Here is a 22017-nt window from a genome sequence, read left to right as displayed (position 1 = left end):
GTGTGTGAATGTGAGAGAGAGTATTTTATTGTATAGTACTGCACATGTTTATAAGCATGTTAGTGTTTGAATGACTGCAATGTGTAAGTGTGCATTGTCTATGTTTATGTTGTGAATGAATATGTCAGAGAAAGAAATTGTAAATTCAGTATGAGTAAGTTAGCTGTGTGTGTGTTTGTGTTGTGTGTGTTGTGTGTATGTGTGTGTGAGAAAGAAAGAGATTTATGTCAATGTCTTATTTAAATGTTTTTAGTTAAACTGCACATTGGAGACTGGTCAAACGCAATTTCAAACTTCTGTGGTAACCCTGTTACATAGGATTTTTGACAATAAAGTAAACTTGAACTTGAATCTGCTTCTCAACCTTCTGAAACGGATTGTGGTTGAAAACCGAGGTTTGACTGTATTTTTATTAATCAATGGAAACACTGTTTTTTAAATTATTATTTTTATTTTCTTTTTAAAAGCTCTGCGAGCAACCGGATCATCGGAGCCAAGGACCACGCTTCCGTGCAGATCAACATAGCAGAGGTAATCTTTTTCCAACTTACCGTATTTTTGGCACAATAAGGCACTTGGGGTTAAAAGGCACAATTGCAGGGTCTGTTTTGTATTTAATCCACACATAGAGCGCATTATCGGGCCTATTTATGGCATGACTTATGGTAAACAAAAAGTTATAGGACCAAGACACTGAGATTGGTTGTACTTTATTCTACTGTTTAACCATGTACTCTATGTACTCACATTATTGTTAATAGATATTTATATGCAAATCCGTCCAAGTCCATGACTTCTGTATCCAAATTAAACAATTGGGCAAGTTTGCCATGAAACATGCCAAGTTCCATATTGTCTTGTCGTCACGTTGCTCTTCTGCAATGATCCTGGCTTTCCAGAAAGCTCTAATTGTGCCTTGTAAGCAGTGTTCCGTCTAATTTTTCAAGTGACTGTGCAAACACACAAGCTCCCTGTGCACACTGTGGACCACTGTGTGCAACACCAGAATGAATGAATGAATGAACAAATAAATAAATAAATAAATAAATCTTGTCAATGAGAACTTTAACTTGCTCGGGGTCGGATTTTGTTTTGTGTGACAGCTCGTTCCTTTTCTGTCGATCTTTTGCGTTCTTTGCAATAACGTACCGATCCGCTCTCCCATCTTGAGTCTTTGTACAATTCCAACAGCTTTCAAATGACATTTCTGCTGAATGTGACGCGCGAGGTAGTCCAACTTCCATTTCTTCCGTATTTTTCCCTCCGTAAACTCGCCCGCCACTTTGGCTTCACTGCATGTTTTGCAGAGGAGACCTTTCTCATTCAAAAAGAGAAAATCTCACCCAGTTTCACTGTTTCCTCTTGTAGTTGCACACACTCCAACAGCCATCCAAACTTAAAAGAAGCATCTCTTATTTATTTTGGCTTGGCGAGTGGATGTGTCGCTGCTCATTCGTTTCGCCATGATTAGCTAATTTAGCATTTGCATCGCTTGACTCTGCCGCACTGCATGGATAGGCAGGACACATATGTGTCTTACATATACTATGTAGCCTAAGTGAAACATATCATTGGCTGGACAACTGTCAATTACTGATTTACACTACAAAAAGGCACAGAAAGAAAATCATTCATCCACTTAATTAGATTAGAGTACGTCTAACAGTAGATCTTAATCAATCAGTTTATGCTGAATTGTATTTTGTGCGCAGCATGTAATTTCATGTGCGCCAAGACTGCACGACCAGTCCGCAATTGCGCAGCTTAGAGGGAACACTGCTCGTAAGCACGTCTCTTTGTCTATGCCAGGGTTCGGCAACCCAAAATGTTCAAAGGGCCATATTGGCCCAAAAAAAACAAAAAACATACCTGTCTGGAGCCTTAAAAATCTAAAAGCCTTTTATAATGCAACATAGTGTCAATACATAAGTTGTATGCCTACTATTAAAATAATCTAAAGAAAAATAGTGGTGTCAATTTGATCACTTCTTCTTGCGGCCCATTAGAGTTCACGTACTTGCATAGCAGCGGTGTCTGTTCGATATCGGTCGCGTCACTCGACTCACCCATCACAGGCAATTGAAAAAGCTGTAGCTGAATTGATGTCCTTGAGCTTGAAAGACTGCATCCATGCGGTTCGACAATGATTCATATTGATGAAATCATCAGGAAAGAATGCAGTCTTGCGTGCCTCTCAAGAGTTCAAGATTTTTTGGTTTTGTCTTCCAAGCGTCCGCCATCATTCTACCCCAAACATGCTCAATGATGTTCGTGTCTGGTGACTGGGCTGGCCAGTACTGGAGCACCTTGATCTAGAACAAGGGCGTTCTATTCAGCCTACTCATACCCCCACTCTGTTTCTCTTAATAAATATGCCCTTGCAGGAAGGAGGGTTCAGACTTCATTCCTTCAATGGGTGAAATCTCCACCTGCAGGTGTCTAAAAGAACTTGCTTGTCTCCCGTGGTGTTCTTGCAAAATAAGTGTGAGTGAGCAAATCTCTAACACCAATCATAAAAGGTGTTAGAGTTGTGCTCACTCTAACTTATTTTGCAAGAACCACACGGGAGACAAGCAAGTCCTTTTAGACACCTGCAGGTGGAGAGTTCACTCGCTCAGGAATGAAGTCTGAAAACCCTCCCAACTGCAAGGACATATTTATTAAGAGTGGGGGCTGGTGTAGACTGAATAGGAAGCCCAAAACATATCAGGGGGAACTTTTACGACCTTGTGTAGGATGAGACAAGGTAGGTTATTTATTACCGGTTGCATTCCAACATAATCATCCGATAAGGATAATCTGAAAAACCCTAACAATTGGGAAGAGGTAGCTAATATTTCTTGACATTTTAGTATGTTGATATTGCCTTCTAACTTGCAAAGGTTTTGCTAGGATTGGGTGTATTGTATGACAAGCCGACAAAACTTGTTTTGCCAAACTCTGACCTTTCTGTGTTCATTAAAAGATCAATATTTCTGCAGTGAAGCAAATTTATTTTCATACATTACACCTCATTTGGGTGAGTCAAAGTCAGGTTATAAGCCATTGTTTCTACAACATGGACAAGCGACAGAACGTCTGTCAGACACTGTATATAGTTTGTCCTTGTTCAAGCTCTATGTACGTTCTGTATTATATGTAATGTGGATGTATTTCTATGTATGAAATAAAGTCATTCATTCAACTATGTCTGCTACAGGTGGACAATGTCACGGGTCGTTTCAACAGTCAGTTCAAGACCTATGCCATCTGTGGCGCCATCCGCAGAATGGTGAGTCATCCTGGATTGTGTTCAATGGTTCAAATGCTTGTGGTTTTTTACATGTGCGTGTTCTCTCCTAAATGCAAAACAGGGGGAGTCTGATGATTCCATCCTCAGGCTGGCAAAGAATGATGGTGTTGTTGCCAAGTAAGATGACATTTTTGTCATCAGCACGTATCTTGTGTTATAATGTGCATTTTTCTCTCCATAGGAACATCTGAGTGATATCTTTAAAATAAAATGTAAGAAAATCCAAATGCTTTATTGGTCCTGGTTTTTATTTTATTTTTTTTATTTTTTAGCGCATAGAGCACATTTGTTTTGTTTGTTTTTTAACGTCCATTAGATTACAATTACAAAGTGAATAATTATCCCAGTAAAAATACTGAATTTTTGTCCTGTCATCCGTACATACATCATCTACCGATTATCTGGAGGTTGGGCCGTAGAGGCAGCATTTTCAGCAAGAAAGCCCAGACTTCCTTATCTCCAGCCACTTCTTCTAGCTCTTCCCGATGTATCCCAAGGAGTTCCCAGGCCAGCTGGGAGTCGGGAGCTGTGTCCAAATTCACAGGGTGCGTTCTCCGAAGGCCGTTTTTTAGGATGTATGATGTAACTTTCGGCGTGACTCAGCTGCCCAAGTAGTTGAAACGCAGGGATGTTTTTTCACTTGTTGAATATGAACGTAACCGTTAAAATCCACCTGTTTTTCACCATCTGAACGGGTGGCTATTTTGCTCACCAGTTTTCTAAAGCTGAACTGCGATTGTTTTTGACTTGAGACCTGGCAACTGTGATGTCATTTTTAGTCGGCAGCGAGTGGCAATATGGTTGCCCCCCTGTGATGGATAAGAACGAGTGAATTTTGTTACTTATCTTATTCCAAGGACGCAATATTAATAAGAATGATGTATTTCGGCTCCTGTGGGCATATATAACATATTTTAAAGAAAATGTTGGGTTGAGTTACCCTTTAATAGGAGTGGAGCGCACTCTTGCTCTCTGAACATGCCTACTCACAGAGTAGTGCTACTTTGCTGGAGCACATCCTCGCACTCTGGGCAGTAGTCATGGACACCCTGAACTGGTTGTCACCAAATCGCGGGACACACATAGACGAATAACCATTAACACTCAAACCTACAGACAATTTATAGTCGTCAGTCGGCCTACCATACACGTCTATTCAACATTGGAGAACATTGGAATACCAGGAGGAAACCCAGGCAGGCATGGGGAGAACATGCGAGCTCCACTCAGAAAGTCCGTAGCCGAAATCGGACCCACAACCATTGCATTGTAAGGCAAACATGCTAACCAGTGCTCCACCATGCTGCCAAATAAAAAGTTTTACTGGGTTAATTGTAGTACATACTGTTGGGTTGACAACATTTATCTGAAATCAATCTCAGAGGCGGTAGGTCTTTTTGGCTTAGCGTTTTCTTCTGCGCAGAAGGGCGCACCCCAAACACACGCAACAAGTGTGGCTGAGATCTGCGCTCTGCTCGAATTTAGCCGTGCCTTTTATTGAGAGAGAAACAAAGGGGCAAGTGTACATGATCGGGTAGGTTCCCAGGCAGGAAGTACATTCCATAGTAGTTATCTCATTACCACAGAACAAATGGGATACTCTTATGGACGGAGCAGTATGGACGTCTCATGACTATTAGCTTAACAAAGACCTAGTCTTAGTGGCCCTGGGAATACATCCCTGTGCCGTACTCATGACTTCAACTTAAATAAGACCTCTGTCTGCTTCACCCATCCCATGACAATCATGATCTGAACATGTCTAGCTAACTATGGGGCTTATTGTATAGCGCGGCTAATGACTCCAGTCATTAGCCGGCCATATGCCCCCAAGTCATTTTCACAAGGCTAGATGGTCACATACTGCGGAGAATCTTGCACACAAAAGCAGATACATAGAATCCAATGATAAAAAAGTATATCATTTCCAACACATACCGTAATTTCCGGTGTACAAGCCGCGACTTTTTTCCAAAATTTTGAACCCTGCGGCTTATAGTCAGGTGCGTCTTATATAAGATTTTTTTCGTGATTTTTGTGATGACTTGATCACTGTTAGGGTTTTCAGGTTAGTTTGATCCTATGATTATGTTGGAATGTAGACTGTAATGATTAAATCAATCACGTCTGGCCCTCACAATGTAATAATTAAATCAACCACGTCTGGCCCTCACAATGCAGAGTCTGTTTCCCACAATAGTGTAAAACACCCCCTGCTCTGATCTTATCAGAGGCCGGGGGTTCACCAAACCTGTCCACTCCCACCCCCACTCTGTTTCTCCTAATAAATATGCCCTTGCAGGGAGGAGACTTTTAGACTTCATTCCTTCAACGAGTGAACTCTCCACCTGCAGGTGTCTAAAAGAACTTGCCTTGTCTTCCGTGTGGTTCTTGCAAAATAAGTTGGAGTGAGCAAATCTCTAACATTTTGGTGCCGAAACCCGGGACCCTCATACCCATCATCTGGCTGACGGAGGACGACGCGCTGTACACCGTCGACGGGCCAGCGTCCACTAGCCGGACCTGGTAAAGAAAGACCTGGGAAGGAAATTCTTCGCTGGGCCAGCATCTTAGGTCTGCCTTCGTCTGACAGAGGTGGATTGACGGGACCCGGCAGTGCAACGAACCAGGGGACAAGTAAGTTCTTGAAATTGTGTTGTGTTGTTAAACGCGTAACACATAGAGGTGCACGGGAGATAGCTTGGGTTCAAGTCCCAGTGGAAGAAACAGGCTAAGAAAGGCAGAGCTTCTTTTTCGTTCATCGAAGAAGTGTGTAGACTCTTCTTTGTCTGTTTTTCCGAGCTGAGGGATCTGGCTTGGGTTAAAGTCCCAGTGGAAGGAACGTGCTAAGAAACACGGAGCTTCTTTTTTGTTAATCAAAGAAGGGCGTAGATTTTTCTTTGTATGTTTTTCCAAGCCAAAGAATAGCTTGGGTTCAAGTCCCAGTGGAAGAAACGGGCTAAGAAAAACAGAGCTTCTTTTTCTTAATTGAAGAAGGGTGTAGATTTTTTCTTTTGTCCGTTTTTCCAAAGCTGTTTGGGAGGGTTTTACACCCATCCCTAGATAGGCCTAAAAAAGCGCTGGAGTTTGTGTGATTGAGTGTGTGACTGGTAGGATAAGTTGACTAAGAAGCAGTTCTAGCATTGATCCACGGCAATAATACAGGCTAGTGATTTGTTGAAAGGTCAATTTAAACCTGCATTGAGGATCCTCAAAGAAAAAAAAATTGAAAAAAAAAAAAAAAATTGTAAAACCTTAAGCTACTAAAATTAAGATGGGAAATAAGAACGGTAAATCTCTTGCTCTGCTCTTCTTTAAAACGAGAAGTTCATGGCAAGTAGATTTCTTAATTGTATGCAATACATGCTGAAGTGGAAGAAAATGTATGGAGTACAAGGAAATTTGAAATGTGGAAGAAGTGGTAGAAGTGCTAAAATGTGGTTGAAAGCTTCACAAGAAAGAAGAGAACAAATCCAAAAGACAAAAGATAGAAAGTTGAAAAGTGATGAGGCCGCCATTCAATTGAGATTTGAAAAAGAATTCTGGGTACATAGTGGCATCCCATTCAATGATACAGCTGAGAGTGCTTATCAACAACAGCTTAAAAATGCGCTTCTCACTAATTTCCGCCCTGAAATAGGCAACTGGGTGAGGAAACATTTGGTGGAAGTGGATGTTGCAAGTGTGACAACAACTATGCAATGGGCCAGACATGCTGAAAAAGTGATCAAAAAAGGCAAAAGTTCTGATGTATTTCATCTAGATAATGATGATGATGAACTAGATGAAGATACAACAGTCTTCTTCCAAGGGTCCCAGCTAGGCAGAGGGAGAGGTAGAGGCCAACAAGGTCACAGGCCGCCATATAATTCAAAACCCCCACGAGATTCTGACAACTGTTGGAACTGTGGGAGACGAGGACACTTCACACGAGAGTGTCGTTTTGCAAAACAATATCAATCAAAGGGTGGAGGAAAGAGCAGAGGAGAAGCCAAATGTTTAGCATGACAAGCTTCCTCCTCTTTGACCGCTTATGCTCATACAGAGAAAGAAAGAATAGATGCCCATATGACAGCAAAACATGTCATTGTCAGATTATTAGAATTTTTTTTAGATTATTAGAAGTCCTGTCCATCCAAGAAGTATGACAATGCTGTTTGTATGCCCAAATTACAAATGACTAGAGCTCAAATTGTGTTACACTGAAGTTAAAATATGCAAATCAAGTGGTAAAGAAATGCAACTTGCTTCTAGAAGATAAATAAATAAAATTAGAATGTGCTGTCCTCGTGTGCATGGGAAGGACCAGCTCATGATCGACCACAGGAAATGGCCAGCCTGTGACGAATCATTGTTGCTGGGAACTACCTTTTGCATGCGAGAGCTGTGCATGTGTGTGCGTATATGTTAAAATGATGAACATTGGCTAAAGTTTTAGTATAAAAAAAATTTTGCTAGACTGTGGTCTATCCAATTTGCACCGCAGAACAGAAATGATTTTGGAAGATAAAAATGAGAGGAAAAAGAGAGAAATCTGTTTGCAAGCAGAAACTAATCCACACTAGTGCATGTTAAGTGTCGAGCCCACATGAGAAATTCGGAAAAAAAAAAAAAAAAAAAAAAAAAAAAAAAAAATGACAGAACATGCTTTCAGGAATTGGAAGAAGCTAAACTGTGAATTTAAGATTTTGCAATGCTACATTTAATAGGAATAATTGATTGGTTGTGTTATAAGATTATACAAAATTCTAAATGCAAGCTAAATCTGAGAGATTGAGTTCTTCAAATTTAAAAACAAAGAAAAAATTCAGATTAATTTGCCAGTTGTTTGTTTCAGTTAAGTTTTTTTTTGAATTGGTGGATTGTTCTACCAGGAAAGCTAAGTTGAAAATGATATATGAATGTTGTGTGGTGAGCTTGGATGAATTGGGACCAATGTGATAGAAAGACTCCTTTTTGGAGACTGCGTGTGAGATGCAAATGAACATTGATGAATGATAGCCTGAATGAAAAGAAATTACAGGTTGAATGGTTGAAGTCGTTGGCGACTACTATAGAGAATTAGTAGAGCGACTTTGATGAAAGAGTGATTTTGAGCAGGTTGAATGTTAGGAAGAAACGCGTAGCTTTTGGATTGATAATTAACTAGAAAAAAAATGGAGAACCAGTAACACATGTAGAAGATGTGTGAACTGAGAAATTGAGAAGCGTTTTGGAAAGTAAGTCAAATTAAATAATGATGGAATCGTATGTAGTAAAGAACACATTCTCCCAAAAAGTTTGTCAAGGTGTGAGGCATGGGCGTTGCCAGGCCTCAAAAAGGGGGGGAGTGAGTAGGACAGATAGTGGAAGATAGTAATAATACAACACTTTATGACAATGAATTTTCGAATACATTTGGTGTTATATTGTGGTAAATTTTTTGTTCTGGTGTAGATAGGTTAGCAACACGAGAGATTTAGAGGTTCAAAAGAAAGACAGTTAAAAGAAAACATTTTTGATTTGGACAATTGCAGGCTAACAGGAACATGAGAACGATAAGAACTACGAGGGGAGATCCAATTTCATTGGGGAGATTGAGAATTCACAGCACCATACTCTAAGTCACATTTTTGAGCAAGCATGACAATAACATGTGATAGGTCAAGACATACAGATCAGGGCTTGATGTGGAAAGCAGACCTCGATGAGTTGATTTTCAATAATGATACTGAAGACAACATACTGTCCGATTAAATTGGAACTATAGATAGATAAAATGTAGCTCAAAAAAAAAAAAAAAAAAAAAAAAAAAAAAAAAAAAATAGGATGAGTTGCAGGATTTACGATATAAAAACGAGACCTCTGTTATTAGAAAAATTTGAAGTTTGGTAAACAAACATTACCAGCAAATTGATGGAAGCAGCTACATTTGGAGATAGTCTTACAAGTGTTCAAACCAGCCTGTCATTCTCAGTGTCAGGGCCCCTGAAACCCAATCCGAGTCTTCGCCTGCAGCCGTGAACAACCACAAAATGGTGCCTGGCTCTGAAGCACCTTTGACCTTTGGCGAAGGACAAGAAAAGACTGCTGTTGTGCTTGGAGGAGGACAAGTACACTCCAGAGGAAATACAACATCCTCGGGGACGAGAAAAGACAGTGGAAAGCGGAGGAACTCACAATGATGAAAATTGACTCATTTGAACAATGGACTCATTCAAGAGTGATGGATGGGGTCGCCCTGAAGCAACAACAAAAGAACACCAACTTGATAGGGTGAAGTGCGGCAAAAAGATATGGACTTGGAGTGTCTGACAACCAAATCGCACTCCTTGCTACGGCGTTCCCAAATTTGGTGAAGCTTGGTTCAAAGTGGAAGGGAGGTTCATTGTGCACTGAGTTTGACAGAACTGAGGAGATTTGATAAATAAATAAATAAAAATTTGAAAAATACGTAGGGCTACAGATTATAATCAGAGATTGAACGGATTTGGATAAAACAAATAGACTAAAACGGTAGGAAACAAGAGCAAGATCTTATATTTTGGCTCATCAAGCTTAAGACGTAGAGGTCGAGTTATATAAATTTTAGAACAGGACATTTGGCAGTCAGGAGGAAGCTAGGTTGCTCAATGTACCTACTCAATACAATAGTAAAGTTTTTTATACCACAGTGGAGGTTGGATGGTCAGAAAGTTAGGTACGTTCAATTTTTGACATTCACACAGTCACGCATAGGAGTCACAAGAGCGACAGTTAACAAGACAATGACTGCAATAGGGGCCACCTACGACTGCACCGACATGGAAAAGTAGAAGTGAGAGAGCAGAGTATGGGATTATATGCTAAAACGTCTGCTATACAGTTACCGATAGGAGATTCTATCAAGAGAAGCTACATGAGAGATGGATTAGAATCTCTTTGTCTGTGTGTGTGTGTGTGTGTGTGCGTGTGTGTGTGTGTGTGTGTACACCCTGTGTGGGTGCGAGCGTGTGAGGACAAAGAAGACATGGATAAGACAATCTCTTTTAAACCAGGAGGCAATAAATGGGAACGCCCCTGTCATAAATAGTTTTTGGTTAAAGGGAATCATTAGGAAGTGTTCAAACTCTTCCCGCAAACATTCCTATTTGCCAGTTAAATGGGCACTACAATTGACTACGAGAGTTGCAAACAACAGATGAAGAGCAGTCCTTGGCAGATTATATGATCAGGACGCTCAAACTGTGTCAAAGACAAATTTACTGCCGCTTGATCTTTCCTCCTCACAGGTCGACAACCCCATCAATCCAGGAGACTGGGTCTACATCGAGGTCATCAAAAGAAGGAACTGGGCCAGCCACGACGGGAGGGACCATTCCAAGTCTTGCTGACTACACATGTTGCACCCAAGGTTGCAGGACCCACGAATGCATTAACGACGACTGCTCTCCAGGAGGAAACTGGATGGGAGCTTTGGACATCACCGCTGTGTGCCAGGATGAGAGAGCCGTTTTCAAGGTGTAAGGGCTCTACTACCAACATGGCTGCACCATCGGACGGGACCTACTTCAGCCAGAAGAGTTGTCCGATGCTGCCTGCCAACTGGACAAGAGTGTGCGCGCCGGTGTGTGTGACTGACCTCACCTACAGACTAGAACATCATCAGCTGACGAAAATGCGGGCACATATACAACTTCTTAGACGTGACAGATGTGATAATGATAATGAGACGTGGATTGCGTAGATGCTGTTCTGTTGAGCATGTATTACGGAAACTTGTTGATTTGACCATCAAATATGCTTCGCAAGTAATGGATACGCTGATGTACTGTTTCTTTGTTTTTCTTTTTGTTTTTATTGATAGCATTCTGGTCGCCTTAAGGCAAAGGGACCGTGTAAGAATTTTCCTGCTAATAACATCTGGCCAGCAGGTTTTTCGCTTACACAATAAGTTTGATCTGGGGTGTTGAGGTAATGCCTCATCTTCACTGGAAAGTGTTGCTATCATTGTTTGTTGTTTTTATTTTTACCATTCTACTTTCTTCATTATACGTATATATGTTTTTTTCTTGCTTATCGTTGTTGTTTGGGGTGGCATAATCATATGATAAATCAGGAGGGAGATGTTAGGGTTTTCAGGTTAGTTTGATCCTATGATTATGTTGGAATGTAGACTGTAATGATTAAATCAATCACGTCTGGCCCTCACAATGTAATAATTAAATCAACCACGTCTGGCCCTCACAATGTAATAAGTAAATCAATCACGTCTGGCCCTCACAATGCAGAGTCTGTTTCCCACAATAGTGTAAAACACCCCCTGCTCTGATCTTATCAGAGGCCGGGGGTTCACCAAACCTGTCCACTCCCACCCCCACTCTGTTCCTCCTAATAAATATGCCCTTGCAGGGAGGAGACTTTTAGACTTCATTCCTTCAACGAGTGAACTCTCCACCTGCAGGTGTCTAAAAGAACTTGCCTTGTCTTCCGTGTGGTTCTTGCAAAATAAGTTGGAGTGAGCAAATCTCTAACAATCACTTTTACTCTTAACACTATTATATACAGTAAAAGCTACAAAACAAACTGACAAATAAGTCGTTTTCAAATCAGACGAGTAAAAACTGGTCAAATATTTTTTTAAAAAGATATTACAAGTGAAGACAATTTGCAATTCTAGTAATGACACATAAATTTGATGCACAATTTGTCTTCGCGGGCCACATAGAATGATGTGGCGGGCCGTATCTGGCCCCCGGGCCTTGAGTTTGACACCTGTGCATTAAACCAATGATTCAACATATACTGTAATTCTACAACAGACCACAAGTAGATACACTTTCACACTTATTTTTCTGTTTCATTTTAACTTGTGTGTAGCCCTTTGGCACTTTTAGCCTTTGTACCCGCTAAACAACATATTTTTGTACATTCTTTTAAACTGGTGGATATTTGGACTTTGCTTGAGTTCCTCACTTAGATTGTTCCATAGTTTGACCCCAGTTATAGTGATGCAAAAACCTTTTAAGGTTGTTCTTATGTTTAAGATTTTGAAGTTGTGATTCCCCCTTAACTTATAACCTCCCTCCCGATTCCTAAATAAGTTTTGGATATTTTCTGGTAGTTGTTTTGCTTACTTGCTATACATGATGATTGCTGTTTGGTAAGATACTATGTCAGTGGATTTCAATAGTTTGGATTGTATGAAAAGTGGATTTGTGTGTTCCAAGTAGTTGACTTTATGAATAGTCCTTATTGCTCTTTTCTGCAGAATGATAAGTGGCTGTAGTGAAGTTTTATAAGTATTCCCCCAAACCTCAGCACAGGGCAAGACAAGAGAACAATAAAGTGTACGAAGTGAATGATAATCCAGTAATTCTTTTGCTTTGTATATGACTGCCATGCTTCTTGAAATTTTAGACTTTACGTTTTTGATGTGTGGCCGCAACGGATGCTAACTGCCGTCAACCGTCATACCATCAGAGAAGAAGAAGGGGTGGCCTGTCCTTTTCGTCGTCCTTTTGTCGGTTACGGTGAGTCTCTGCGTTGCTCTCTTTCTGGAACCGCCTTAAACGAGCACATGCGGTGATATTACCGTGTATTTTACCGACGTTTATCGTCGTTAAACAGATAGCGTTACTGTGTGTGTTTGTTTAGAGGACAAAAAGTTAAAATGCAGTTTAATTGGCAGTTTCCACGCCGGTACGCGTGGACGTTCCACATGTTAGTTGCTATGCTAAGAGTCTTCTGGTCAGTTTTACACCCCCACGCATTGGCACGTTGCATTCCGCGAGATTGCGATTTAGCCGAGAAAGGGGTTGGGGTGGCACGGTGACGCACTAGTTAGCACGTCCGTCTCGCAGTGCAGACGTTCTGGGTTTAATTCTGGCTTTAACGGTTCGACTCGCTTCCAGGTAACACTGCGATCAAGCCAGTCGCACGGGAAGCGTGCCCATATTATAGGCTTTACGTTAAAAGAGAGCAAAGGAAAAGCAGGGCAGTGCTATAGTATGTAAGCGCCGGTATAGAGAGCGAAGGGAAAGCATTGCATTACGATAGCATGTAAATGCCGTTAAAGAGATCGAAGGGAAAGCATAGTGTGATAACATGTAAACGCGTCCGTTTTTTTTCCAAATGATAAATGTGTAAATCTCATCCGTGTATATCAAATTAACAAATTCTTAAAAAAATCTGAGGAGCATTCAACATGGGACTATCATCCTGCAATTTTTGCAGTCAAAACGTTACATGACCTGTGAGCTATTGAGTTAAAATGCTCATTTACAGTAATAAATCGGATAAAATAATAAGCATTCAACTGAAAATATGTATATCTCAACCAGGCCATGTGGGACGACCATCCTGCAATATCACGGGCCATTAGGTCACATGACTCAGGAGCTATTGAGGAAAAATGCAAATATTTACAGTTATAAATTCATTTAAAATATTTGAAGCATTGGAATAAAGTTCTAAGTGGTGTATCACAACCAGCCCATGTGGGACTATCATCCAACAGTTTGGGGTCAATAGGTCACATGATCTGGGAGCTATTGAGGTAAAATTCTATTTCCAGTAATAAATTCAATTTTAAAACAAGCAGGCATTCAAATGAAATTCTAGGAGGTGTATCTCAACCAGCCCATTTGGGACTATCGTCCTCCACTGTTTTGGGTCAATAGGTAACATGACCTGGAAGCTATTGAGCTAAAATTCTAATATTTACAGTAATAAATTCATTAAAAATATTTTAACCATTGGAATGAAATTCTAAGAGGCTGAATAGCTCCCAGGTCATGTGACCTATTGACTTCAAACTGAAGGATAATAGCCCCACATGGTCTGGTTGAGATGCACCTCTTAGAATTTCATTCCAAAGCTACGAATATTTTGAGTGAATTCATGACTGTAAATATTAGCGGTGTAGCTCAATAGCTCTCAGGTCATGTGACCTATTAACCCCCAACTGTGCAGGATGATAGTCCACATAGGCTGGTTGAGATACACCTCATAATATCATTCGAATGCTTCAAATATTTTTTGTGAATTTATGACTATAAATGTTAGCGCTTTAGCTCAATAGCTCCAGGTCATGTGACTTTTTGACCCCAAACTGTGAAGGATGATAGTTCCAAATAGGCTCTATGTGATGAATGCTTAAATTCTTTTCAATGAATTAATACTGTTAATAGCGTTTTTGCTCAATAGCTCCCAGGTCATGTGAGCCAATTATATTAAAACGCACTGCTGTGGCTATTTTGAATGTGTGCATCAAGATGGATGGATGAATGGAAGTATTGGAGTGTGTAGTGAAATTGTTGACATAAAATATTCTCTGCAGCTTTGCTTTGCAGACGACCTGCTAATCAACATGCAGAATGACGCTGGTGAATTTGTGGACCTCTACGTCCCTCGTAAATGGTGAGCAAATGTAATGGTTGTGGTACTTAAAATGCGCTTGTCGAACGTCAATCCTTGAAGGGGACAATGGTTGAGATATTTGGAGGCCAGGGTGGAAAGACTGGCTTCACACAATTGGCACACTGTCAACCCCCACGGACTAGCAATTTGCCCCGTTGACATATTTATGTGCGTGTGCCAGGGTTGTCACGATACTAGAATTTCAGTCGTCGGTACCAATACCTGTGATTTTCCACAATTCTCGATACTAATTTGTTATCATGGTAAAAAACAGAATCGACTTACTTTTAAAATCACTAATCCATCTGCTATAGCCAGGAAGACTTGCGCACATACCTTCAACATGTGCCCAAACGTAATTTTCCAAGATGGCGGCGCCCTGTGAGGCTGCGGCCAAGCCGGCTCCCGATAAAAATGTGTGTTTTGTGTTAAATGTACCGTCCAAATCGTCTCCGAGAATCGCATACGACAGAAGTACACTATTGGGACTTAGAAGCAACAACTGCACAAAGGATATATCCGGAGTTAACTTTGCCATGGATCGCGAAACTATTCGCGGTCTTGGAATAATGTCCCGAGACAAAGGAACCTCTGAGGCAGCGGGCTCCCCCTCCCCCACCAGCCGACACTGGAAGCAGCTGAAGCGGCGGTGGAGTCTGAGCACACGCCGGAGGAGAAGGCGAGGTTCCCGAGCCGGCATCAAACACCGACTGAAGAGAAACCCTCACAAAACAGCACTTCCATCTATTCTCCTTTCAAACGTGCGGTCGTTGGAAAATAAAATGGACTATCTCAAGCTGGACTTAACTACAGAACGAAAGGTGAGAGAATGCAACGCGATCATCCTCACAGAGACGTGGCTTCACAACAACGTTCCGGACAGCGCCATTAAACTGGATGGGTTTACAACTTTCCGCGCGGACAGAAACCACACCAGCACGGGTAAATCTCGAGGAGGTGGTGTGTGGATTTACATTAACAACAACTGGTGTACAAACGCTGTAGTTACTACAAGTCACTGCTCAGAGAACATTGAGTTTTTAACCCTCAACTGCCGTCCATTCTACCTACCGCGTGAATTCAATACCGTCAACATCACAGCTGTTTACGTCCCCCCCAGCGCTAACACAAAGGACGCACTCTCCATACTGTACAAGTCTGTGAGTACACTACAGAACACACACCCGGACTTGGTCTGCATAATCGCTGGCGATTTCAACCAGGCCAAATTGAAAACAGTAATGCCACACTTCCACAAGTGTGTGAACTTTGCAACAAGGGGAGAAAACACACTTGACCAGGTCTACGCAAACATCAGACAGGCCTTCAGAGCCCTTCCCCACCCCCACCTGGGTTCATCAGACCATCTCTCTGTTATGCTAATTCCAGCCTACAGACCTCTGTTGACGAGAAGCAAACCAACTGTGAAGCAGATCAGGGCCTGGCCAGAGGGCTCCACAGCAGCTCTACAGGACTGTTTTGAACGCACAGACTGGTCTGTCTTCAGGGAGGCGGCCACCACCAACCAGGACGTCAACCTCACCGAATACACAGACTCTGTAACTGGATACATAACGAAGTGCATGGAAGATGTAACCGTCACCAAAGACATTACAGTGAGAGCAAATGAAAAACCCTGGTTCACCAGGGAGGTACGTGAGCTCCTGAGGGCACGCAACGCTGCTTTCAAGTCTGGGGACAAGGAGGCCCTCAAGACTGCTAGGGCCAACTTGCACCGGGGCGTGCATATGGTCAAAAAATCAACTCACACTTCACAGACACAAAAGACCCAAGACGCCTGTGGCAAGGCATCCAGTCAGTCACAGACTACAAACCATCCCCCCCACCGTGTGAGGACAACATAGACTTCCTCAACTCTCTCAACACCTTCTTCAGCCGGTTTGAAGAAAACAACACCACAACACCCACAAAAACCCCAGTACACCCAGACAGCACAACACTTCAACTGGACCCAGCGGACGTGAAGAGGACCCTACTCAAGGTGAACCCCAGGAAAGCTGCAGGTCCAGACAACATACCCGGGCGCGTGCTCAGAGACTGTGCAGACTCACTCACTGACGTCCTCACAGACATCTACAACACCTCTCTGAACCAAGTCATCATACCAGCAATTTTCAAAGCTACCACCATCGTACCACTACCCAAGAAGTCACCAGCATCATCACTGAATGACTACAGACCCATAGCACTCACTTCCATCATGATGAAGTACTTTGAGAGACTGGTGAAGGCCCACTTAACATCCACCCTCCCCACTACTCTGGACCCATACCAATTTGCCTACCGCCCCAAGCGCTCCACTGATGACGCCATAGCAACAGCACTCCACCTCTGCCTGGCTCATCTGGAGAACAAAAACAGTCACGCGCGGATGCTGTTCATTGACTCCAGCTCTGCGTTCAACACAGTCATCCCCCAACATCTGGTGAATAAGCTGAGTACAATAGGCGTCAGAACTTAACTGTGCAACTGGCTGCTGGACTTTCTAACGAACAGACCGCAGACAGTCAGAGTCGGAAACAACTCCTCAGCGACCACCGTCATAAACACCGGGGTGCCGCAAGGATGTGTGCTATCCCCCCTGCTGTTCACGCTGATGACCCACGACTGCTCTGCCAGATTTGAAACGAATCACATCATCAAATTTGCAGATGACACAACAGTGGTGGGCCTCATCAAAGACAACGATGACTCAGCATACAGAGAGGAGGTACAGCAACTCATCACCTGGTGTGATAGGAACAAGCACAAGCAGACTGAGTAACAGCTTCTTTCCTCAAGCCATCAGACTCATGAACACACTGAGGAAAACCACTTGAACATTCCAAAGTCACCATGCCACTTGGCACTTTACTCTTGCACCTTATATACAGTTATACACTTTTTCACTTTACTTCTATGACCACTGATTGTACTTCTGCTGCTGTGTATGTATGTGTGTGTGTGTGTGGGGGGGTCTGTATTGTCAATACTCTTATTACACACCGTGTGTGTGTGTGCGTGTGTGTGAATGTGAGAGAGAGTATTTTATTGTATAGTACTGCACATGTTTATAAGCATGTTAGTGTTTGAATGACTGCAATGTGTAAGTGTGCATTGTCTATGTTTATGTTGTGAATGAATATGTCAGAGAAAGAAATTGTAAATTCAGTATGAGTAAGTTAGCTGTGTGTGTGTTTGTGTTGTGTGTGTTGTGTGTATGTGTGTGTGAGAAAGAAAGAGATTTATGTCAATGTCTTATTTAAATGTTTTTAGTTAAACTGCACATTGGAGACTGGTCAAACGCAATTTCAAACTTCTGTGGTAACCCTGTTACATAGGATTTTTGACAATAAAGTAAACTTGAACTTGAACTTGAATCTGCTTCTCAACCTTCTGAAACGGATTGTGGTTGAAAACCGAGGTTTGACTGTATTTTTATTAATCAATGGAAACACTGTTTTTTAAATTATTATTTTTATTTTCTTTTTAAAAGCTCTGCGAGCAACCGGATCATCGGAGCCAAGGACCACGCTTCCGTGCAGATCAACATAGCAGAGGTAATCTTTTTCCAACTTACCGTATTTTTGGCACAATAAGGCACTTGGGGTTAAAAGGCACAATTGCAGGGTCTGTTTTGTATTTAATCCACACATAGAGCGCATTATCGGGCCTATTTATGGCATGACTTATGGTAAACAAAAAGTTATAGGACCAAGACACTGAGATTGGTTGTACTTTATTCTACTGTTTAACCATGTACTCTATGTACTCACATTATTGTTAATAGATATTTATATGCAAATCCGTCCAAGTCCATGACTTCTGTATCCAAATTAAACAATTGGGCAAGTTTGCCATGAAACATGCCAAGTTCCATATTGTCTTGTCGTCACGTTGCTCTTCTGCAATGATCCTGGCTTTCCAGAAAGCTCTAATTGTGCCTTGTAAGCAGTGTTCCGTCTAATTTTTCAAGTGACTGTGCAAACACACAAGCTCCCTGTGCACACTGTGGACCACTGTGTGCAACACCAGAATGAATGAATGAATGAACAAATAAATAAATAAATAAATAAATCTTGTCAATGAGAACTTTAACTTGCTCGGGGTCGGATTTTGTTTTGTGTGACAGCTCGTTCCTTTTCTGTCGATCTTTTGCGTTCTTTGCAATAACGTACCGATCCGCTCTCCCATCTTGAGTCTTTGTACAATTCCAACAGCTTTCAAATGACATTTCTGCTGAATGTGACGCGCGAGGTAGTCCAACTTCCATTTCTTCCGTATTTTTCCCTCCGTAAACTCGCCCGCCACTTTGGCTTCACTGCATGTTTTGCAGAGGAGACCTTTCTCATTCAAAAAGAGAAAATCTCACCCAGTTTCACTGTTTCCTCTTGTAGTTGCACACACTCCAACAGCCATCCAAACTTAAAAGAAGCATCTCTTATTTATTTTGGCTTGGCGAGTGGATGTGTCGCTGCTCATTCGTTTCGCCATGATTAGCTAATTTAGCATTTGCATCGCTTGACTCTGCCGCACTGCATGGATAGGCAGGACACATATGTGTCATACATATACTATGTAGCCTAAGTGAAACATATCATTGGCTGGACAACTGTCAATTACTGATTTACACTACAAAAAGGCACAGAAAGAAAATCATTCATCCACTTAATTAGATTAGAGTACGTCTAACAGTAGATCTTAATCAATCAGTTTATGCTGAATTGTATTTTGTGCGCAGCATGTAATTTCATGTGCGCCAAGACTGCACGACCAGTCCGCAATTGCGCAGCTTAGAGGGAACACTGCTCGTAAGCACGTCTCTTTGTCTATGCCAGGGTTCGGCAACCCAAAATGTTCAAAGGGCCATATTGGCCCAAAAAAAACAAAAAACATACCTGTCTGGAGCCTTAAAAATCTAAAAGCCTTTTATAATGCAACATAGTGTCAATACATAAGTTGTATGCCTACTATTAAAATAATCTAAAGAAAAATAGTGGTGTCAATTTGATCACTTCTTCTTGCGGCCCATTAGAGTTCACGTACTTGCATAGCAGCGGTGTCTGTTCGATATCGGTCGCGTCACTCGACTCACCCATCACAGGCAATTGAAAAAGCTGTAGCTGAATTGATGTCCTTGAGCTTGAAAGACTGCATCCATGCGGTTCGACAATGATTCATATTGATGAAATCATCAGGAAAGAATGCAGTCTTGCGTGCCTCTCAAGAGTTCAAGATTTTTTGGTTTTGTCTTCCAAGCGTCCGCCATCATTCTACCCCAAACATGCTCAATGATGTTCGTGTCTGGTGACTGGGCTGGCCAGTACTGGAGCACCTTGATCTAGAACAAGGGCGTTCTATTCAGCCTACTCATACCCCCACTCTGTTTCTCTTAATAAATATGCCCTTGCAGGAAGGAGGGTTCAGACTTCATTCCTTCAATGGGTGAAATCTCCACCTGCAGGTGTCTAAAAGAACTTGCTTGTCTCCCGTGGTGTTCTTGCAAAATAAGTGTGAGTGAGCAAATCTCTAACACCAATCATAAAAGGTGTTAGAGTTGTGCTCACTCTAACTTATTTTGCAAGAACCACACGGGAGACAAGCAAGTCCTTTTAGACACCTGCAGGTGGAGAGTTCACTCGCTCAGGAATGAAGTCTGAAAACCCTCCCAACTGCAAGGACATATTTATTAAGAGTGGGGGCTGGTGTAGACTGAATAGGAAGCCCAAAACATATCAGGGGGAACTTTTACGACCTTGTGTAGGATGAGACAAGGTAGGTTATTTATTACCGGTTGCATTCCAACATAATCATCCGATAAGGATAATCTGAAAAACCCTAACAATTGGGAAGAGGTAGCTAATATTTCTTGACATTTTAGTATGTTGATATTGCCTTCTAACTTGCAAAGGTTTTGCTAGGATTGGGTGTATTGTATGACAAGCCGACAAAACTTGTTTTGCCAAACTCTGACCTTTCTGTGTTCATTAAAAGATCAATATTTCTGCAGTGAAGCAAATTTATTTTCATACATTACACCTCATTTGGGTGAGTCAAAGTCAGGTTATAAGCCATTGTTTCTACAACATGGACAAGCGACAGAACTTCTGTCAGACACTGTATATAGTTTGTCCTTGTTCAAGCTCTATGTACGTTCTGTATTATATGTAATGTGGATGTATTTCTATGTATGAAATAAAGTCATTCATTCAACTATGTCTGCTACAGGTGGACAATGTCACGGGTCGTTTCAACAGTCAGTTCAAGACCTATGCCATCTGTGGCGCCATCCGCAGAATGGTGAGTCATCCTGGATTGTGTTCAATGGTTCAAATGCTTGTGGTTTTTTACATGTGCGTGTTCTCTCCTAAATGCAAAACAGGGGGAGTCTGATGATTCCATCCTCAGGCTGGCAAAGAATGATGGTGTTGTTGCCAAGTAAGATGACATTTTTGTCATCAGCACGTATCTTGTGTTATAATGTGCATTTTTCTCTCCATAGGAACATCTGAGTGATATCTTTAAAATAAAATGTAAGAAAATCCAAATGCTTTATTGGTCCTGGTTTTTATTTTATTTTTTTTATTTTTTAGCGCATAGAGCACATTTGTTTTGTTTGTTTTTTAACGTCCATTAGATTACAATTACAAAGTGAATAATTATCCCAGTAAAAATACTGAATTTTTGTCCTGTCATCCGTACATACATCATCTACCGATTATCTGGAGGTTGGGCCGTAGAGGCAGCATTTTCAGCAAGAAAGCCCAGACTTCCTTATCTCCAGCCACTTCTTCTAGCTCTTCCCGATGTATCCCAAGGAGTTCCCAGGCCAGCTGGGAGTCGGGAGCTGTGTCCAAATTCACAGGGTGCGTTCTCCGAAGGCCGTTTTTTAGGATGTATGATGTAACTTTCGGCGTGACTCAGCTGCCCAAGTAGTTGAAACGCAGGGATGTTTTTTCACTTGTTGAATATGAACGTAACCGTTAAAATCCACCTGTTTTTCACCATCTGAACGGGTGGCTATTTTGCTCACCAGTTTTCTAAAGCTGAACTGCGATTGTTTTTGACTTGAGACCTGGCAACTGTGATGTCATTTTTAGTCGGCAGCGAGTGGCAATATGGTTGCCCCCCTGTGATGGATAAGAACGAGTGAATTTTGTTACTTATCTTATTCCAAGGACGCAATATTAATAAGAATGATGTATTTCGGCTCCTGTGGGCATATATAACATATTTTAAAGAAAATGTTGGGTTGAGTTACCCTTTAATAGGAGTGGAGCGCACTCTTGCTCTCTGAACATGCCTACTCACAGAGTAGTGCTACTTTGCTGGAGCACATCCTCGCA

General features: G+C 41.7%; 1 long non-coding RNA gene across 1 annotated transcript; it reads left to right on the top strand.

Annotated features, from left to right (window-relative positions):
- Positions 1–13492: 13492 nt before the first annotated feature.
- On the top strand, positions 13493–21219 carry LOC137839581 (uncharacterized). Its single transcript, XR_011086264.1, has 2 exons — positions 13493–14671; positions 18168–21219. It is a non-coding gene; the product is annotated as an uncharacterized lncRNA (long non-coding RNA).
- Positions 21220–22017: the final 798 nt, after the last annotated feature.

The sequence above is a fragment of the Syngnathus scovelli genome, unplaced genomic scaffold (assembly GCF_024217435.2).
Source record: "Syngnathus scovelli strain Florida unplaced genomic scaffold, RoL_Ssco_1.2 HiC_scaffold_23, whole genome shotgun sequence".
In the NCBI taxonomy this organism is placed as follows: domain Eukaryota; kingdom Metazoa; phylum Chordata; class Actinopteri; order Syngnathiformes; family Syngnathidae; genus Syngnathus; species Syngnathus scovelli.
Note: the sequence above shows the minus strand (reverse complement) of the source record. Positions and strands in the feature narration are given on the sequence as shown.